This window comes from Astatotilapia calliptera, unplaced genomic scaffold (genome assembly GCF_900246225.1).
Source record: "Astatotilapia calliptera unplaced genomic scaffold, fAstCal1.2 U_scaffold_3, whole genome shotgun sequence".
NCBI classification, from domain to species: Eukaryota; Metazoa; Chordata; class Actinopteri; order Cichliformes; family Cichlidae; genus Astatotilapia; species Astatotilapia calliptera.
In genome coordinates, this window is record NW_020535767.1 from 311,411 (window position 1) to 334,240 (window position 22,830).

General features: G+C 42.7%; 1 pseudogene; it reads right to left on the reverse strand.

The window, feature by feature from the left end:
* LOC113017962 (butyrophilin-like protein 2) overlaps positions 1–13,689 on the reverse strand; it is a 32,405-nt pseudogene extending 18,716 nt beyond the window's left edge.
* Between the last annotated feature and the right edge of the window lie 9,141 nt (positions 13,690–22,830).

The window sequence follows — 22,830 nt, forward strand, 5'->3', positions numbered from 1 at the left end:
AGCCTCTTCTGTTACAAGGGCAATGAGTAAAGGTGAGTCTAAAGAAGTTGATGTTGAGGATCAAGCTGCTTTACTGACTTTGCCTGATTCACCTTTGGATGTGCCCCACAGTGAGGTGCACAGAGAGCCGACCCATCCTTGAAACGGCAGTTTGAGTCTGTGTTGTCAGCTCCGGAGGTGAAAAGTGTGGCTAGTGGCTATTTTTGCAGGATGGTATTCTGGTGATGAAGTGGGTGCCCCATGCATAGGAATTTGTGGGGGGTCCAGTGTTTCAGGTAATAATTCCATCAGTCAGGTGTTGAACCTAGCTCATGATAGGTCAGGGCACTTTTTTTGGCCATATTTGAAGAAGGATGTATCATTACACATTAGAAACTTTTGGGAAACTGGTAAGCCGAATCAGGTTGTTAAACCTGCTTCACTGTAGTCGATTCCAGCTGTTAGTCAGCCTTTTAAGTACTTACTTATTGATTGTGTTGGGCCTTTGATGCGTGCCAAGTCTGGTAGTCAATATCTTTTGTCACCAATATCCAGCAGCATATCCCTTGCATACAATTACAGCTAAGTTGGTGGTGAAGGCCTTGACATAGTTTATTTCTGTGTTTGGCATACCTAAGGTCATCCAGAGCGACCAGGGATCAAATTTCTCTTCCCGTTTGATTGCCCAAGTGTTAAAAATGTTGGGGGTCAAACATAATCAGTCATCGGCCTATCATGCCCAGAGTCAAGGTGCTCTTGAACATTTTCACCTGACACTCAAGTCCCTTCTGTGTGCACATTGTATTGAGCTGGGGGTTGACTGGGAAGAGGGGCTTCCCTGGTTGCATGGGAGGTGGTCCAGGAAAGTACTGGGTTTAGCCCAAATGAATTAGTATTTGGCCACACTGAGGGGCCAACTATCTGTGTTTAAGGATGGGTGGATAGAAACAGACCCACCCATAAATTTGATTGGCTATGTGAATGGCTTTAGACACAGGTTATATGTTGCAGGTGAGCTGGCAAGAGGCACGTTGGCAGTGTTGCAGGCAAAAATGAAAGAGAGGTACGATCGTCACGCTAAAGTGCATGAGTTTAGCCCTGGTGACAAAGTTTTGGCTCTCTGTCCGTTGGTGAGTTCTCCTTTTCAGGCTAAGTTTTCCGGTCCTTTTGCAGTTGCCAAACGTGTTTTGGACCAGAACTATTTGATTTCAACTCCTGGTCAACGGAAGCCAGCAAAGTTATTCGATGTTGTGTGGACCAAGTTGGTGCAGCCAAGTATGTCAGCAAGTTTGATCTGCTGAAAGGCTATTGGCAGGTTCCCCTGTCAAAAACAGCGCAGAAAATGGCAACATTTATTATTCCATCAGGGCTGTACTCTTATAAAGTAATGCCGTTTGGATTTAGGAATGCACCAGCCACATTTCAGCATCTTATGAATCATGTCATGGCTAGGTTGGCAGGTTGTGCTGTATATTTAGATCACTTGGTGGTCTACAGTGACTCTTGGGTTTCTCATATGCAGAGAGTTAGGGCTCTGTTTGACTGTTTGACAGAGGCAAACCTCATAGAAAATCTTTTCAAAATGTGATTTTCATTGGGCTACTGTAACTTACCTGGGTCGGTTGGTTGGGCAAGGGTGTGTCGCTCCGGTGCAGGCTAAAGTGATGGCAGTCCAGCATTTTCCACAACCTTCTACAAAGAAGGAATTGATGAGGTTTCTGGGAATGGTAGGGTATTATTGTGGTTTTTGTAAAAACTTTTCTACTGTGGTTGTACCACTCACCAAAGACCAAAGTCCCATTTGTGGGGTCAACGGATTGCCCAGACCTTTGATGGTATTAAGTCCCTTTTGTGTTCAGCACCTGTGCAGGCTGCACCAAGATTTGACCACCTTTTTGTTTTGCAGGTGGATGCAAGTTATGTGGGGGCTGTCCTGTTGCAAGCAGATGAACAGGGGGTTGATTGAGAAAGCCCTGTCTTTGATTTAGGCTCTGCAGGATCTTTTTGTCTATGTGGACGCTGCTGTAAAGCCTATAGTAGTTTATACAGACCACAACCCACTGACTTTCTTGCATTTGTTGCGGTGCCCTAATCAGAGGCTGATTAGGTGGTCACTGTTTCTGCAGTCCTATGTTTTGGATGTCCGACACATTAAAGGCTGCGATAATGTAGTTGCAGATGCACTGTCTCGAGATCCAATTCCCAAACGCCTTCGATGCATGTTTCCTGCGGGGGAACACAGCGGGTCTGTGTGCCGTGCTGGAATGGTAGCGCTGTGCAGCGCTTCGGATTACTCCTGACCCCCCCACCCAACCCTGTGGTTTGTCATGTCTTTCACAATGTTGTGCTGTGGACATTTATGTGCTTTTTGTGCAGAGGAGTTTTTTTATTTCCTGTTCTCATGCTGTCCTACCATGGAAGCACAGCATGAGTAGAGGTCTCTTTTTTTTCCTCTTATACTTTCCAATTGTAGTGTACATTTCAGTGTTTTTCTGTAACGCTACCGATCTCCGACTTGTATCCCCATGTGATGTCTGTGTTGTGTGTGTAAGGTTGGGTGGGGTCCCATTTCACTGCAGGGCAACCTGTATGTGGCGAATAAAGCTTTGATTGATTGATTGATTGATTGACTGAATAGTGTAGTGTACCACTGGTCTATAAAGCTCTGAATGGTTTAGGATCAAAATATATCAGTGACCTCCTGACCCAGGATGAACCTTCCATATCCCTCAGGTCATCTGGATCTGGTTTTTTATCAGTTCCCAGAGTCAGAACCAGACACGGAGAAGCTGCATTCAGCTTTTATGCTCCATATATCTGGAACAAACTCCCAGAAAGCCTCAGATCAGCTGAAACAGTTTATTTAAATCCAGGTTGAAGACTCACCTGTTCTCAGCTGCATTTGAATAAAACACCAAATCCACACTTTTAAGCTTAAATTTCAAAACTTACCTTATAACTACTGATTTTATCTACTGTTCTGATTTTATCTACTGTTTTTTTAGCAATTTTAAATAATGCTTTTTATTTGTTTTTGTTTTTTAATGTCTCTGTAAAGTACTTTGAATCACCTTGTTGTTGAATTGTGCTATATAAATAAACTTGCCTTGCCTTGCCTTACCATGAGGGAGATTATGTATTGTACTCATAGGGTTTTGACATCTTTTTTCAGGGAACGGAGATCCAGTGGAGGACTCCGGTCTTATGGAAGGGGGAGGTGACGACCCACTGCGCCCTGCCTTCCTTTTGGCTTATTTGTGTCTTGTTTGCAGGCGTTGGAGAGGCGGAGTTCCCGTTTACAATCAGTGACACTGCCAACACCTGGGCCAGTGTGCCAGGGCTCTATATAAAAAGCCTTTAGGGCATAGTTGTTTTTTGGCTCATTCCCCTGAGACACCATGTTGGACTCTGGTTGCGTTTGGTTTGGCTTTTGCCTTTAACGCCATTACATGTACCATTATTACTACCATCCATTACCTCACACTACTGATGGTCAGAGATGGGCAGTAACATGTTACAAGTAACGCGATTACTTTTTTCAAGTGACGAGTAAAGTAAGGGATTACTATTGCAAAAAAGGTAATTAGATTACTGTTGCTTTTCTGTAAGCACGCTGCGTTACTACGTTACTACTGATTTCATTTGTTTTGAGTGTTTCATGATGATGACGTAGGTGAGTGCGACGTTCATGGCAACAGCTGTGTGCAGGTAAAAAATGGATAATATAACAAGTGCGGGAGAGAGTATGACCGTGCAGCTTTTAAAGTGTGGAAGTACTGACCTAATTTTGAGATTGATTCCATAAAAAGTGACAAAAACATTAGCGTCCGCTGTTCACTAGTTGGGAAGAAAACTTCATTTTACAGCGAAAGAAAACCCCCTAAACTCCTGAGCAAGCACTGAGTAACCTGCCACGGGAAATTCACAGAGAAACTCCCGGATCCTCCCACTGACACGACTGCTGCGGCACAGCTGAACAGGTGGAAATAGAGCAACAGGACTGCTGAGTCTTTGATTGTATTTATTTTCTGCTATGTTTTACTTGTATCTCTTTGAAAGAGTGAATAGGTTTAATTGAACACATTTCTTCCAGTCAGAGAATATTGCATATAATTTAATTTTTGCTTGATGCATAAAGTTAAAAGATTAAAGTTAATAAAACTACTTTTAAAAATAAACTTTTTCATTTGATTACATTTTATATGATGGATTATGCACAAAAAGTAGAATTGGTCTGAAAGATCTATTGCTTTATTACCTATTCTAGTTGTAAATCATGTTTTTAAAAAGTAACTAAGTAACTAATTACTTTTGAAAATAAGTTTTGGGATTTTGGGAAGTAATCACTAATCAGTTACTGATGACTTTTTTCAAGTGACCAACACTGCTGATGGTACTGACTACACATACCACAGTTTGCTTTTTGACAGTAGGTTTTCTTTTCTGTTTTGTTTGTTGTTTGTTTATTTATTATATTTGTTGTCATGACCATGCGGCCCGGTTCGTGAAAGTGTGGCTGTGAAACAAGCCCACCGTAGTGTTCTTCTGTCTTCGGCCCACTCCCATCTGTGGCCATGGATTGGGCCGTTTGGGCGGGCTGCTCGGCCTCCATGCCTGGCTCTGACTCCCTCAGCCTGGGCTTTAGAGACAACTTTAATGTTTTCTGGGGCAGGAGGTATCTTTCTGGAGCAGATGGGCTCCACTTCAACCAATCAGGAGCCAATCCTCTCTGCTAACATATCATATGGAGTCCAGTGTGCAGGAAACACTCCATCACATACCTGTCCACATCTGCCCACACCTGCTGACCGCTCCATCACTGACTGACATCCCACAGGTCCTAGTCCCTATCATCTCAGTTAGACTCTAAACAATCCAGTCATAATAACTAACAGGACAGTTTGTGCAAGGTGGAGAAAATCTGCTGTATCATCCCATTGATGAAGCATTCAGCTCCACCTGCTGCTCAATCTTCTGCTCCAAGGATCTTATGTGTGATCACATGATCTAAGCTGCTGATTTTAAGATCCATGTTGATGATCTTACTCACTCATTTGCCACAGAGTTCCTCATTACATTAAATTCATGTTGTTAAATTCAGCGTGTTGTTGGCCTACCTATAACTGTGGGCTTCAGTATGAACTCCAGGCTTTGAGCTGATGAGGTTCTATCTGATCAATTATGGATTCTGTTTGAGATCATTTTCATAAGTCATCAGGCAAAAGAAGCTGTGTCAGTACCCTGACGCTCTTTTCATGAGGAAACGGGAGAAACATTTTCATCAGTGTTTCCTACCACCACTGGTATTCCTCCTCCCTCACACACACAGACACTCTGAATGATCTGAACCACATAAACCTTTCCCAATGAAGCTGAAGATCCCGTTGAGACTTTTTAAAATAAACTGAAATGATGAAAATTTATATTATTCCCAAACATCAAATGTCAGACTATGCATAAAACAAATTACCTCAAATAAATAAAATAAATAAAACCATAAAGTAACTATAAATATCACTTACATTTACCACGGTGATGGAGCCACAGAGAATACCACCATGGCCAGTAAAGATGAGGCAGAACCAGGTAGCTCCAAACAGACGTACCGGTCAAAACAATTCGAGGACCTTGTTCCTAAACGAGGGGCTACCTCTGTAGCATGGACATGGTTTGGTTATGACAAGTCTGACATGGACCAGAAAACTGTACTATGCAAATTATGCCGCAAACCGGTCCCCACCACAGACTCAAACGCGGCAAACCTCTTCTACCACCCACGCAAGAATCACCTGAAAGAGTATGCAGAGAGTTTATGGATGAGAAGCAAAAAAGAGCCATCAGGTGCTCAAAATAAACCTTAGACTCAAACTTTAGAACAGCATGACATGTAAAACTGCAAAGAAAATAGCGGCTGAGAAAACACATGTCTAAAACTTTATAGCAGGGGTCTCAAACTCAAATGAGCCGCGGGCCACTGCACCGTCATCTCATTGGACGTTAGTGTTCAAGTAGTATTTCCTAAAATGTTGTGTTTTGTTTTTTTTTGTTTTTTTTTATTTCAAATATTGTATAACAAGAGAAAACTGCAAACGTGAACACATTTTTTTTCTCACTCCTAACTAAGTGAAGCCTTTCATTGAACTACCAAATAAACAAATTGGTACTCTCTTTCTGGCAGAATTTCTGCTATAACTTTGTTCGCATTTAACAAAATAAAAATGCAAACAAAAGAGTACACAGTTTTTGACTGTGAGCAAAAATTTTTATTTTGTTTGTACTCTCTTGTTACCTCGGCCAGTTCCGTGGTTCCGAACCGTAGTAAAGACACCTCTGGCTAATACGTCGGGTTCCGTGTTGGGCTCGTAGCTGAGAACTAGCTTTACTATCTGGGTCAGCTTTGCTAGCGAGAGACAGAGAGAGGCGTTGAAAGTGTACAGTCGAGTCTTAACAGCTTACTTACAACTGGGCTCATCAGGCACTCTTTTTGGTTGCAGTGGTTATTATTATATTTACATGCTTCCATCTCCCTTTTCTGGTCGGGGACAGCTCGCACTTTTCAACTCCCCTTTTTCTCCCTCCCTCGGGCTCACACACACACACAATGGAAGGGGCAGTGCCACACATTCTCCATGCAGCACGGACTACACTGCCCATGAGGCTACATACTTAAAAGCCTATGCCTGTAACACTCTGCTCATATTGCTTTCATATTAAATATATTTTTGAACACTAATTTTTTTAAAAAATATTTCTTCTCGTCTATATGGGGGCCACAAGAAATTCGTTGTATTGGGATATGGGATTTTTATCATATCGCACATCCCTTGCCCAGAGTTCTTTGAAGCGCAGTGGACCGTCTTTGAAATCCGTCAAGTTTTCATCAGATTACGGCATTGAGAGAAAAACGTCTTCACTTTCCAAACTTTCCGAAGGATCAAATGAATGAGAGGAAATCCACAATATCTGATCTACTTTTCTTTCAGTCTTTGTGGAGGAGCTTTTACGGACTGTGGCACAACTGAAACACCCATCAAGCTGTCTCTTGATCTCTAAGTATTTCTCAGCAACCAGGCATTGGTTGGTTGTTGGCACAAGTGTAGAGCTGCTGGAGTTACTCACAGTTGGTTTAATCCATCCATCCATCCCTCTTCTTCCGCTTATCCGGGGCAGAGTCACAGGGGCAGTTGCCTAAGCAAAGAGGCCCAGACCTCCCTTTCCCCAGCCACCTCCTCCAGCTTGTCTGGGGGAACACCAAGGAGTTCCCAGGCCACCCGAGAGATATAATCTCTCAAGCGTGTCCTGGGTCTGCACCGGGTCCTCCTCCTGGTGGGACATGCCCAGAACACCTCATCCAGGAGGGGCTCAGGAGGCATCCTTGTCAGATACCCAAACCACCTCAACTGGCTCCTTTCGATGTAGAGGAGCAGCGGCTCTACTCTGAGCCCCTCTCAGATGGCTGAACTTCTCACCCCATCTCTAAGGGAGAGGCCAGCCCCCATTCAGAGGAAGCCCATTTCTCCCGCTTGTATCCGTGATCTCATTCTTTCGGTCACTACCCACATCCCGAGGGGATAAGTGAGGGTAGGGACATAGATCAACTGGTATACTGAGAGATTCACCTTTACACTCAGCTCTCTCTTCACCACAAAAGAGCAGTGCAACATCCGCATCACTGCAGCCACAACCAAGGCAGAGTGCATCACCTAGCAGCAACGATTTCAACGTATTGCTGGCTATACGGACCAAGCTTTTGTAACGGTCGTATAACGATCGAATGGCCCATAGCAATGGGCCAAACACCCCATACTCCCGGAGCACCCCCCGACAGGACACTCTGAGGGACACGGTTGAATGCCTTCTCCAAGTTCACAAAACACATGTAGACTGGTTGGGTAAACTCCCATGCACCCTCAAGTATCTTTGAGAGGGTAAAGGGCTGGTCCAGAGTACCACATTCAGGACGAAAACCACATTGTTCATCCTGTATCTGAGATTCGACTAACGGACGGACTCTCCTTTTCAACAGCCTGGCATAGACTTTCCCAGGGAGGCTGAGAAGTGCTATCCCGCTATACGTGGAACATACTCTCCGGTCCCCTTTCTTAAAGATGGGATCCAGCACCCCAGTATGCCAGTCCAGAGATACTCTGATCTCCACGCAACATTGTAGAGGTGTGGAGATCAAGACAGTCCTAAAAACATCCAGAGCCTTCAGGAACTCAGGGCGGACTTCATTTACCCCAGGGGCTCTGCTACCAAGGAGACAACATAGACATTAATATGTCTTAAAGTGGGAGATTAAAGAAATGATTCCAGGGCCCAAATCATGGAGACAAACATCAATCCACACTTCACTTTGTTTCATGTCTCTAAAGTGGGAATATTTCCATGTGATGAACAAACGGCCTCCAACAAATGAAGCTGATTTCCTTTTCCTGTCTTTTCTCCAGCGGCCTCAGCTTCTTCCTCTTTCCCCTGTCTTCTTCTGCAGACGCTCCTCTGTAGCTTCAAGCTGTTTCTCTTTACAAGGAGAGCTACAAACCTTTTCACCCAGCCACAAAGACCCCATGGGCTCCTCTGGATCATCACACTCAGCATTTTCACTTCACAATAAAAGCCTCGTATTTATGGCTGCTCCACCCTGACATTTGACAACATCCAAATGACTGGATCAAAGTGTTTGAACGATCTCAGCAGCTTTAAAACTATTGATATTTATACAGTTAACAATGATTTGGACTAAACTAAAATATTGATTTGATTAAACCCAAATCATGCCAGAGGCTTTTATTTGAGGTTAGGATAATTTCGACTCCATTTTTGATCGTCTTCTTAGTCTGTTCATTTAAACGCAAAGTTGCTCCACCTGACATTTTTGGCTTTTACATCAAAACTTCAAAGAATTTATTTTATTTGATTGAAGTGAAAATGGATTCAAACTAGAAGCTTTTAGAGAATAAACTCCTACATTACCTCTGACTTGTATCTACAGCACTGACCTCTGACTTTCAGCTCCACCTTTCTCTTCAGCAGGATGTTTCCCTCCCTGCTGTAGATGGTGCAGGTATAGGTGTTTGTGTCCCAGTCTGTGGGGTATTTCAGAGTCAGACTGAGGTCTCCACTTTTCAGCAGGTCTTCATTCATCTTTGATCGGCCTCTGTAAATCTGGATCTTGTTCTTTAGGCTGGTCAGAGCCGTTCTTATACACATGGACCTTCCAGTTGTATTTGTTCTCCTTCAACTCCACTTTAGCGTCTTCAGGCAGGTGAAGTGTGGTTTTGAAGGACAGCTGGACAGACTCCACCCCTGAATCCACCTCCACCTGGGGCACTGAGAGGACAACAAAGCACAACATGAGCTTGGATGGAGACATTTGTGTTGACTCTAACTGGCTGAATGCTGCTGCTTCACTGGGAGCTCACTGTTAGATAGAAAGTGGTCAGTGTGAAGAGGAGACGCAGCAGAAAGATGAAGACTGACAGGAAGAAAGCAGTGAACAGACTGTTGGAGCTGCTGTTAGTGGGACAGGACTTTATTCAGTCTCTGAGGACCAGATTTGACTTGATGAAGCAGAGAAACACAGTCTGAGTGTTTCTGTCACACTCACTTCATCACACAGCTCAGTTTGACAACATGTGGAAGAATTTGATAGAAGCCTTCCTTTAGTAAAAGCACCAAGAAAACACCATGAAAACACCTCACTACACACAAAACTGCAGTACTGGCAAATTGTACATAAAGTATGAAAAGTCAAAGTACTTATTGTGCAGAAAAATGTTCCCATCAGTGTCTGTGGATCAATATTACTGCTGCACATGTTTAAGGCTGAGCTCATTTCAAATCCTTTCTATTGTGTTGAATCTGCAGTAATGCATCATATTCTATAAAATCATATGTTTGTAGTGGCTGTCCTGTGAGGACCACGTCTCTCTAAACAAACAGCTGTTAATGAGCTCACAAACACAGGCCTACAGCTGGATTTGAAAAAGTCCATTCAATAGAAAATCAACAGTCACAGCTGGATTCAAAGGCTTGAGCTCTGTGTGACATGGTTACCTGTCAGCATCTACAGGGGGATTCAAATATGAAGGAAACATGAAGGTGGTGCATTAGAAAAACTGCTGCTTTCAAGCAGAGCAACAAACTGTTTGAACTGATCCAACTTTATTCACACAGACAAAGATTTGTGCATCAGCTGCTGTTCGCTGCTATAGATATAATCCAGCTGATGTGGAGAACTACATGTGACACTGTGATGCAGCCATGAATCTGACTGATTTCTTTCCATTTTCAAAGGTTGATGCATCAGTTAAAGTCCTTAAAAGCTCAGAAATAAAGAGAAAGGTTGGTTACAGCAAAGAGAGGCACTGGCAGCATTTAAGACACTAAACAAGAGAAACAGATCAGAGAACATCAGACTGAATAAGTGGAATAAAGTGAAACAGAACTAACGCTCCCTAAGAATGGAGCTGTCAGAGGAAGAGAGCAGCAAACTGAAAGTCTCTGTTAGCTGCAGAGCTCTGAAACTTCACACAGCTTTGGATGATAACATGGAGAAAGGATGTGGAGATGTTCACACTTCTGCTAGAAATCATCTTCTAGTTATTGTGACTCAGATATGACTGATTATAGATGAGGACCAAAGAAGGTTGTTACTGAGATTGGAGCTGACTTAGCTTAGCCTGTGTTTTAGCCACATGCTAAACAAACACATGTTCAGAAACTAGAAGATGTTACCTTTCAGATGAAGTCTCACACATGAACTTTGCTCCTACAGTTCATCTGCTGAAGCTTTTACATTTGGCTGGAAATCAAATAAAAACCAAAACAGCCACAAACATCAGACATGCTAACACTGTGACATTATTGGATGGAGCTGAGAGCTGAGACTGAACAACCATTATGAGTCTGACCTCTGACCTTGGACCTGTATCTACAGCACTGACCTCTGACACTGAGCAGCACTTCTTTCTTCAGCAGGATGTTTCCCTCCCGGCTGTAGATGGTGCAGGTGTAGGTGTTTGTGACTGTGGGGTATTTCAGGGTCAGACTGAGGTCTCCAATTTTCAGCAAGTTTCTCTTCATCTTTGTTAGGCCTTTGTAATCCTTGTGCTGTTCTTCAGGCTGGTCAGAACCATTCTCATACACATGGACCTTGGTGTATGAACCAATCTTCCACTCCACTTTAGCATCTTCAGGGAGGCAAACTGTGGTTTTGCATGTAAGCTGCACAGACTCCACCCCTGAATCCACCTGCATCTTGTAACCTGAGAGGACAAAAAATCACAACATGATCTGTAGTAAAAGTTAACAATGATCATATATCTGGCCTCCTTAAAGTAAACTTATTTCTGTGCGGCAGTGTATTATTTGATTCCATTAATCAAAATATTTTGTCACATAAAAAACTGAACACACTGTTTCTCTTCTGGCTCTTGGCAAAGCCGATCGCACTTTTCTCTTCTCCCTTCCCTTATCTTCCCTGCTTAGTGTCTTGTGTCCTTGTCTAGTCTCGCCTATTTTCTCACTCTTTCCCCGGAACACTTTCTCACAGCCTGTTCTCTTAAAACTAAAAGAGGAATTATGGATTTGATCAACTGGTCCCTGAATGCAATTGACACCCTTTTCTCAACGAGAAGTCTGGGCTCGGGTGAGCCTGAGTGTTGAAGATATCTACCTATTCGGAACCATGATAACAGGGTTCTTGGTGATCGAAGCTGGCTTGGCCCTGGCTTATCGAAGGTTTAAAAAAGCTGAACCTGTTCAAACCCCCACAAGGCTGCCCGCTGGGATTGAAACGACCTTTGACCTGCAGCACTACTTTCTGTCTCAGGATGTCTTTGTCCCTGTAGATGGTGCAGATGTATCCTCCACTGTCTCTCTCTGTGGGGTATTTCAGGGTCAGACTGAGGTCTCCAGTTCTCAGCAGGTCTTTGTTCACTGTTGTTCGGTCTCTGTAAAGCTTGTCCTGTTTCTTAAAGTGGCCACTTCTGTTTGAATACACATGGACAACTATCTGCTCCAGGTCAGAGTGAGTCCACTCCACTGTGGTGTCCTCAGGCAGGTCAAGTGTTGTTTTGAAGGGCAGGATGACAGACTCTGATCCTTCTTCCACCTTCACCTCCACCTGCTGGTCTGAGAGGACAATAAACAACAATATCAGTTACATCTGTGGGTAACCCACAGAAAACCTCACTGGCCTCCGCCTGTTACAGGGGCCCACAGTCAGTACACTTTCCCACCATCACCCTACCTAGGCCCCAGTGGTAAACGTTTGCTGGCAGCATCAGTAGTCATGGTAAGTGAACTGACTATGTACATTCTTGACCTCTGGAACCTCTGTAAACAGTATTATAATGTAATAATTAAAATAATATTTTTTTTACTCATTTTGGGGAATTACAACTAAATTGAAGTAAATTCCTACAAACAAATGTGTTAATTTGTTCAAAATTTGGCACTTTGCAACATTACCAACTGGTGAGGTTTGGCTACACTGTCCCCAGTGTTCACAATAAGAACTGTGTCACGGTGTGTTAAAACCCCCACCAACAGACGACCACCTATGAGGAGTTCTTAGTGACTATAGGGAGGAGAAACTCTCTTTTAATTGGAAGAAACCCGCAACACTTCCAACAGGCTCAGAGAAGGACAGCAAAATCCCGCTGAATGTGAAAGGAAAAAGAGACAGGACTGACTCAGACCATATGAGTAAGAAGGCGTGTACAACTCAGTGATGTTCAGGGAAGCCTGATCTTAAAGCAGAGATGGTTTCTGTCTCCTGAATCTAAACCTCTTTTTAGTGTGTATAACGTCTAACACCTGATCTGGTGTAGGATAAAATATTTGAAGTATTCATGTCAGCAGTCAACTGTCTTAGATAATCTTTGAATAATGTAATGTGTAAAACCTTACATTTTAAAAATCTACCCACATGGTTAGTACAGTTACTAGCTACACTCTAAATTTACACAACACACTGATACATACACATATCTGAGTAGTTCCTGACATGACCATAATAGTCACATCAGAACTGACTGGATGAAAATTCTCACTCTATTTCTGCTGCAGTTTCTAGGATTAAAGCTCAATATCTGTGAAGGAGCTTTGACCCGTACACAAGGTGTTTGAAGCTGACCTTTGACCAGAAGCTGTATGTCTGTAAGTCTTTGCTCTTTTCTTCCACCACTGATGGAGCAGGTGTAGTTGCTGCTGTCAGTCTTTATTGGTTTTCTCAGAGTGAGGCTGAAGTCTCCAGTGACCAGAGCATCGGGTCTCATCGATGTGCGCCCGCTGTAACGCTGGTTTTGTTCACTTAGATCATCTCCTCCCTCTCCTCGCGCATGAACAGATTTGGGATAAAGATCATTGCGAGTCCACCTTACTGCAGAGTCCTCTGGTATAAAACCAGAGTAGTGACAGGGCAGAAGGACAGACATCTCCCCCTCATTTACCTCCACCACCACAGCCAGGGCATCCTGGGAAACTGGAAGAACACAATAAAACGAATTTTTAAAAAAAAGAATGCTTGGACACTGCTAGGATAATGGAGAGGGTTTTGACGGGGCTCCCACACAAATGCAAAACAGACGGTGATGCCAAATAAAATCCAAACCAAGTTCCTTCCAAGCCAAAGACTAGAAAATACATTGGAGCATATCTTGCCTCACAGACAATTGCAGAGGAATTAATACTTCCCTGCACCATGGATATGGTTTCAACTATGATTGATGACACAGCAGCCAGCAAACTATGGGCTATTCCTTTGTCCAATAATACCATTGACAGGCGCATTTATGATATGTCAAAGCACAGAGGAGCAACTTAATGATAAGGTGAGTGACAGCCGCTTTTCTCTGCAGATTGATGAAGCGACTGACAGTAACAAAGACTGCTTACTGATAACATATGTCAAATTCATTGATGGAGATGAGATGAGGAAGCAATTGCTTTTCTACAAACAAGTTCCTGCCAGAGCCACTGCAGAAGATCTGCACAGACAGGGTGAAGGTAATGGCTGGGAAATGAAATGAAATGCAATGCGAGTGCTCATCAAGCACGTCTCCCCTAATGTGCAGTAGACGCACTGTGTGATACACTGTGAAGGACTGGCGTCTATACAGGAGAGTCCTAAGCTAAGTGACGCAATGACTGATGTCATCACCACAGTAAACTACATCAAAACACAACCAGTGAAAGCCCGGATACATTCTGCACTGTGTGACGAAACGGGCTCCGACCACACAGCCATTTTGTATCACAGTGAATCCCGATGGCTGTCACGTGGGAAGGTGCTGCCCAGGGTCTTTGAACTGCGAGACGTGATCTGCATCTTTTTGAAGGACGATGACAGTGATTTTGCCAACAAATTTAACTCTAAAAACTTTCTCATGAAACTGGCATACCTCAGTGACATGTTCCTTAAACTGAATGCAGTAGCAGTTTTTGATATGGGCGACATGGGCGGTTGATCGTGGTGGGCGCAGCATCACGGGCATCAGCAAAAAAAAGCTGCTCGTACTCTTGCTGCCTCAACATCATGCCAGCACATTTTGGGCACTGATCGATATTCTATCGCCCATTTGCTGAGAGTAAGGGCGCCCTCCGTTTGTGAGGTGTGCTTGCTACTGATGTGCGGATCGATATTGAAATATAGATTCTTCCGATATCAGTGATTTATGTTCTAGAATCGATTCTCATATTAAAATATCAATATTTTAGTACTTTGGGATAAATTTGTAGTTTATCATTAACAGTGTTGGGGAGTAATGGAATACATGTACCGCCGTTACGTATTTAAAATACAAAATATGAGTAACTGTATTCTGTTACAGTTACGGTTTAAAAAGGTTGTATTCAGAATACAGTTACTTTGCTGAAATAAAGGGATTACACAGCGGTATTTTGCTTTTCATATGTTAGGCTATGCCCTCTCTATTTTTGGTTTCCACTCCCCAAACAAAACACGCATTAAGAGCCTGGGTCTCAATCTCGCGGCCCATGTCACCCCTACTCGCATAATGACGTGAAGAAATATTTTTTAAAATTATTCACAAAAATGATTTAATATGAAGGCAATACGCAGAGTGTTACAGGTATAGCTCTAAAGAATGTAGCCTCATGGGTCAAGTCAAAGTAAACTTTATTGTCATCTCCGCTACAAACAGTCCAGCATATAGAGAGACGAGACGACGAGGCTCCAGTTACAGCGGTGCAAGTAAACAAACAATAAATATAAGAAGAGTAAGACAATAAATATACACTTTAGGACCAGAGGCAAAGGGATCAATAACAATTTAAAATTTATATTTTACAGTTTGATGATTTAAAGTCTCACACAACCTGTGGAAAGGGGAGTGCTGCCTCCAAATAGAGCACATTTCATTCATAATGATGTAAATCCAAGCCCATTATGTATTCATGATTTGAATCCTGGGTTGTGTGAAATCCCAGAAATAAACCCTAGACAAAGTGAATCTGTGGACAAAGGTGTAGGTTTATTTGGCTATGTTGTGGTGATCCTCGAGTTGGGGGATTTGTGTTCATACTGGAGTGCAAAATTTAAACCAAGATGGACAAGAAAAGTTCAAAGCCATCAGGTGCTCAGTTTAGAGAAAAGAGAAAAGAAGAGGAGGAGAAACGAGCAAAAGATACAGGTAAGCAGATGTGTGATTGGATGATGGCAGGTCATCCTGAACCAATCAGAATCAGAATACTTAATTAATCCCTGAGGAAATAATGTGGTTACAGTTGCTCCGAGAAGAAATGGTAAAAATAGCAACAGTAACAGACTAAACTCCAAACAATACATTATGTTACAGATTTAAGAAACAGCACTAATATATACAGATCACTCAATTATAAATATCAAGGATTAACAGAGGGGATTATAAATAAATATCAAGAAAATTGTCAAGAATATTACAGAGTAGAAAAGAGCGTGTGTAAAAAGGGTGTAACTATTAACTATTTACTTTATCCTATTTGTCTGCCTTTTCGTCTTTGGCTTTTTCTACCTCAAACACCTCTTCCTCTGAGCACTGCGGTCGGCGTTTGAGGAAAGAGGAGAAGAGTAAGGCCTTTGCCAGCAGAGGTGACGATGTTGGCTCAAGAGTCGGCAGTTAGTCTTGTAATCGGAAGGTTGCCGGTTTGAGCCCCAGCTTGGACAGTCTCGGTCGTTGTGTCCTTGGGCAAGACACTCCACCCACCGCCTACTGAAGGATATAAAAAAAACAACAACAGCAATAGAATAATATTAAACACAAAGTGAACCCGTCTTCCTTCATTAAATAGGTTCTTTTAGATGTTAAGGAGGAATTGACTTAACCAGGCTGGCGGAGAATGAAGACAACCGGACACCTGCTGCAGATGGGGAATCAGTGAACTTTTATTGTGACAGAGACAACCTCTCTACACAGCTCACATCAGGAGATTCCTAATATTTGCTGTGAGGATGGGTATATATTCTCTAAAACTTACAGGAGGGGGTTGTGAGGACAGTGCTGCATTAGCAGAAAAACAACTCCATAAAAGGAAAGCGGCCTTGGGTGTTCTAGTCTCTTCGCTTGCAGATATCTTGCACCTGCAGAATGAGGCGATCGCTTCTTATCGCTCTCAAGGCCAAAGTCGTGAGCACATTTTTATTACACAGTTGCACAGTAACTTTAAAGCTGAACAATATTTAAAGCTGAATAATGTTTGATCAGATTATATTTTCTTCAAATCCCCCTTTTGACCCATCTTAAATGGGTCAACACACAAAAATAAGTAACATTCAAAGGAACACAGAGACGTGTCGAAGCCTGGCTCGAAAAACTCCTCGGGTCTTATCATTTGTCTTTATCTGTCATTGCAGATGAGGAGAAAAGAGTCCAGGCACCACCCTGCCCAGGGGTCGGCTGCAAGCAGTCTCGGTTCCCGACGAAAGCAGTAACAGCTGTCCTGCACACACGGATACAACGAGTTAGTGCAACCAGGGTAGTGACACAAAATTAACAGTCCCTGTAACTCAGCAACCAAAAAGCATAAGTAATGATAAAAATGTGGAGAGTACAGAGTATACTATAATAATGAGAGATATAAACGTGAAAATGTGAAAGAATAAATCAATCGTAAAATAAACACAGAACGGTAACTGCTAAGGACATTCAAAAGTGAATATGGTAAAACGTGAGGAAGGGGTGTGGAATAAAACAATTTATATCCAGTGGTGGGAGTACACATTCGCTCAGGCTTAAGTCCGGAGACCCTGAGAACATCGCTTAACCCTCACAACCCGACCAGACACAGTTCAACCAGATATATCCTTCAAGAGGAAGTGGGTGAGGGAAACAATTAATAACAAGCCTAATACAAAACACCACAGAGAAACAACCATTCTAGAAGCATTTAAACAAGAGAAAGACGATAATGTTCGTCACCCTCACGATCAGAGTTTTCATCATCCGTTGGCGAGGAGGTAACCGTGTCTCGTTTCTTTCTAAATGGATCGGGCGTGGGCAAAACTGGAGAGGAAGTGGTGGGCAAGACCCTAGGGGCTACATTTGTCAGATTGGGACTGTCAGAAGGGGGCGAAGCTTTTGAACTTGAAGGTGTCAGAAGTGTCGGGGGCCCTTCACAGATCAGGATTATGCCAATGGGAATGAGACCCAGGGCCAGGAAGCAAACAAAGACGCAACATCTTTGCCTGCCTGTCATTTCAGGGGGAAAGGGCCAAGACATGTTTACTTAGCTTGGATGTCGTCTAATAGAGGATGATGGGGCACAGAAAGGTGGTCCAGTTCCCCCCACCTCGCCAAGGGCGTGTTCTAGGAGTTAAAGAGCAACAACCTGAGAGAGAGAGAGAGAGAGAGAGAGAGAGAGAGAGAGAGAGAGGGAGAGCGAGAGCGAGAGCCCCTAATGGCCAGTTAGTGGGCTCTAGGTCAAACTGTCCCCAAATTTGTTATTTGTTATTATTACTTGTTTTCATGTCACTTGTCTGTTTTCTACTGCACCCCTCTCACCAAAGCAAAGCAAACATTAGCAGCACATTGACCGTAGTCAGGCATCCTCATTCCATAGGTGCTATAAAACATTTCCTGTAAATACAGTGTAATAGCATCCCCAACTCCTAACCCATAAACACCGTTTCTTCACACATCCGCCCAGAAATCCTGTAATAGAAAAACATTAAAACTGTAACCCTGTAGGGAAGAAAATGTAAATGGTAACGCTGCGCAGTTACCTCTGTAAGCAACACAAGACACAAAAATGGCATTTACAGGTTCACTCATCCTCGAATATTTTGTCATCCTTCTACTCCTGTAAAAGAAACCCACATAAATTCATCCACCCTTTTATCCTATCTAGGTGGAGGTGGTTAACCTTGAGTCATGGTCAAGTCTTGTCATCTTTTACCAGTCAGTCCGTTTGTTTTTATTCCCAGTCTTTCATCCATTCATCCGTTCTTTGCTGATAGTGAAACCTGTCGTCGCATCTAGTTTCCACACTCAGCAAAATGACGTCATCTCAAAAAGAAACAAGAACTTGAGTTTGGATTACCTCGCTGAATCCTTTTTTAAACAGGGACTCTCGTTTCTAATTGTCCCCACAAGTGTTTCCTCCAGAACCCATTTCAATGCGGAGAAACTCACTTACAACAATTTTCTCGCCGACGTGTAATGCTTGTAATTTCCGATGTGCAGATCTGCTTAAAGAAAAGATTCACAAACAAAAATCAGTAAATATAAAACAAAATAAAATGAAAAATAACAAAAACAAAATGCAGACGCCCGGGTCTTAGGACTTGTCACTGAATATTCTTCCCATCAATAAAAATACCAACCTAAACCTACACAGAGTCAAATCAACACCACCTCAACCTTTTCATATTCATAAACCTATATGTTTTGCGTTCGTGAAACAAAATTGAACCATTAAGTAAGTTGAGCTCTTGAAATGTTTTAATTCTCTTAATTCTGCCAGTTTATTTCAACACTTATTCAATGACTTTTATTCAACTGCTACTTGGTCACTCGACTTTTACCTGTTCAAATTGCCTAGGGTTCAACAAAGTCTAGATCCCCGTTATCATGAAACTTGAACGGTGTACGATGATTTACTTACAGTAATTTAGAATCATCACTCAACCTAGCTCTACTACTGGCACTGCGTGACTTTTCTCACACTGGAAACCAGAATTTAGTACAGAACTTTAATGCCTCAGGCAATCGCGTTCAAGGGCTGCCCCCCCTTCTCTTCTTCTTTGTCCGTGTGTTCCTCCTTTATTAAATCTCCATCACAATGACGTGGCGCTCTGAAATAAAACTCACACTGTTAATTCCTCGTTTTCACTCTGCACCACTGCTCAGAGTGTTTTCTTTTCTTTTTAGTGTAGAGTAAACAATTAAGTCGAGGCCTTAAGCCCCAGATATCTCGCACGGGCATCATTTTCATAACCAAACCGCTCCGGACTCTGCTCCCCAGACCACACAAATGCCCTCTGGGCTTATTATTATAGCAAATTCTGTATTTGACTTTGTTGTGTGCAGCATTGAGCCTTTGTCAGTAAAGCATTCTTCATTGCAGCAGCTAGAGCATTGTGTGTCACTTCTTAGTAAATTAAATCAACATTTTGATTTTAGTGCATGGGTATGTATCAGTTTTTACTCCCTCAACAAGTGCATAAGTGTTCATGTGTGTGTTTCCCTTCATTCTAAGTAGGCGCATGCAGAAGTGTGTGTTCGTGTGTTGGTATATGTTTGTGTTCATCACCTTCCTGTTCTGTAGTTTAGGTAAACCAGCGGCCTGACGCATGGCCTAGGGTCCTCCCCTCCTCTTTGGGTCTGTTTTCATCCGTTGTTGCAGCTGCCTGCATCTTCCTTACTTTGCTCCACGGCCTTCTGCAGCTCTGCTGTTCGGCTCTTCTCAGAGGTCAGCATCCTTCTGCTCACCGTCCCTTTTCCTCCGGGCTTAATGCGCGTCTCGTCACAGCTCTGTCAGCTGACGCAGCCTGGGAATTTCCCCCGTGTAGTGAAACGGGCTTTAGGTTTAGTGCTCTCCGTCTCTGCTGCATGAGATCACTCTTTTGCAGCACTGTTGACATCCTCAAGTTGTTGTTGTGAGTCCAGCTGCTGTGGCCTTCAGGGGTCAAAGGGTCAAAGATGGTCGCGGAGAGGGCAACGATGATAGAGGGGAGGGTAGGAGTCCAGGTCAGCTTCGGCTCTCAGAAAAAACAAAAACAAAACAAAACAGGCGAACAGGAAAATGATGTTGTGTTGGCTGTGCTGTGTTGGCTGTGTTATCCCGAGAGGGGAGAAACAACGAGATCTCGTCTCCCCCCTTTTTTGTTTTTGTTTTTTTTTTTTTTTTTTTCTCCATATAATCAACTCATAACCCCTCAAGTTGACAGGACAACACAGGTACGTGTTAAAATTCTTTAGATCCTGTTTAGAAACCTAAAAAAGAATTTCCTATCATTCAGTAGTCATTTGTCTTAAACAATCAACAAAAACATGTCCCAAGTCGACCCTTTTAACCACTAAATTTGTCGTGTCCTCACTTAATCCTCAGACCAGTGTCTTTGTCTTTTGACGTTACGTTGTTGTCCTGCAACCCAAAGCGTTTAATTGTCAGTAATGTATGAACTATATCATTTAAAAACAGGTGTATGTTAAGTGTCGCTACTTTAACCTTGCATGTACGTGCACATGTATGTAAGCTGTTTCTTCATTGCATGTATGGGTGCGTCTGTATATGGGTTACTTTAACTTTTTCTCAAACGAGGCATTTCTCTAACAGCACATGTGTCTGTTCCTCACCCTTCTCATATCTTTCTCTGGTTGTGTGTGGTTTTATTTGTTTCAGTGATTTACCAGGAACATCTTTTCCTTTTCTCCATGTCTTCCGCCAGAGGTTAACACTGGTGAGATTCAGGGACACAGCACCCAGAGCAGGTCAGCGAGAAAAACCCGCCTCAAACTACATTCTCTCTTTTTTGTTTTACCGGGAGGGGTGAGGACAACTCTGGTGTCCAGCCGTGAATTTTAGCCAAAGCTTGGCCTGTCTTCTGCTGCCGTACTCAGGCTTCCAGGTTAAGAAAAAACACCTGTATGAAGACACTAAACATACATTTAGTATTTGTATAAACATAACTGCCTAAATCATTGAACTCTTGAGGAGGGTGTATTTCAGAATCAGAATCAAAATCAAAAACTTTATTGTCATTGTCATGAGACCGACGACATTAAGAATGGTCCCTGATCATTGCATCATCCCTAGTAATATCAAATATAAAAAAACAATAAAATTCAATCAATAAAATAGATAGAATACTTAAAATACTAAGTATTCCCACCGTCATGCTTCAGACCGTGCATAGATTAACACAAGAGTGGCATGGTGGACATTTTTGTAGTATTCAGATGTGTTATTGCAGTTGGATAACAGCTGTGTTTGAGTCTATTAGTCCTTGCTCTGATTGCCCTGTACCGTCTGCCTTAGGGCAACAGTTCGAACAGGGAGTGGCCAGGATGTGAGGTGTCTTTTATGATGTTTTGGGCCTTTTTAAAACAGTGGGCGTTGTTTGACTCTTTACTAACTTTAAAACCCCACCATAACAATTTCTCACTGACAAACTTCTATGCATCCATTTAAACATGCGAAGCCAGCACAAAATCACACACATACCCCTACAGCAAAGCTTTAACATAACCACAATGCAACTCCTCCCTTAAACGGGAGAAATCACCCTGAATCAACCAACTCTATATAAAACGTCAAACAAAGATAAACCACAAACATTTCTACACTTCTGTGTCTTCCACGCAGCACAATAGGCAGAAAAACACCGATTACTCACAGTCTACAACAAAAGAAAAACCTGCTCTTTTCACAACTCTCACAGCTAAAGTCAAAACTCTTACCCAGTGCCTCTGAAATAATAAAAAATCACCAAATACTCGATTACTCTTTTCACTCGCTCCCTCTCACTCCCTTCTTCCTCATACAGCATACACGCTCGCTCCCGCGGACCCGCTCGGCCCCGCGGGCTCACTCGGCCCCCACCTTTTTCCTCTCACAGAGACAGAGAGAGACCCTTTTCCTTTTTTTTTTATTTCTCCAGCACACATACACACACAGAATCCCAACTGAGAGAAAGAGGGAGAGAAGAGAAAAGAGTTGTAGAGAGGAAGTTTTTTAGCAGGAGTTTCAGATCTAACAGATTTATACAACTTATTTACACACACCGGTAATTTATGTTCTATTTATTGATTTTAAAGGAGAATTTGGGCCAGCTGGGTTTCTGCCTCTGTTAGGCACTAACAGCTGGGGCGCTGCTTTAAAGGTGAGTCAGCACTGAAATATCCCTTCAGGTGTTACCAGGCTTCTACCAAACCGGAGTCTGGCGGGTAACCTTGCCTAGAGCTTCCTGATAGGGGTGCTAGTTGGTTGTCACCTTGTTCACACGTCTCATTCACACTTCATACATTACCTGCAGTCACTCATTACCCTCCTTATGTATGTAATAAATGTGTAAAAAAATTCTATGTGTGGTGTATTATTTTAACCAAAAGAGGAACCTAGTTCCTTTAATTGTGTAATCTGTGAACAACGGAGAACCAAACTGTCCTGCCCAGTGTTCCACAGCAAGCATTCAGCGTGTATTTATGTGTGTCCAATATCAAACAGAACATCAAAACATTTAAAACACTAAAATCATCGGGGTTTTAAGAAGAGATCCGTTTTCTCCTATTGATCAAAGGGACCCCTCCTTTGGACTCCAACCAGTACTTCTCCTTTTTAAGTTTTAGAGGATCTTTTCTAATAAAGTCCTCTGGGCCTTCCTAACCCTTCTGTAGTTTAGAGAAT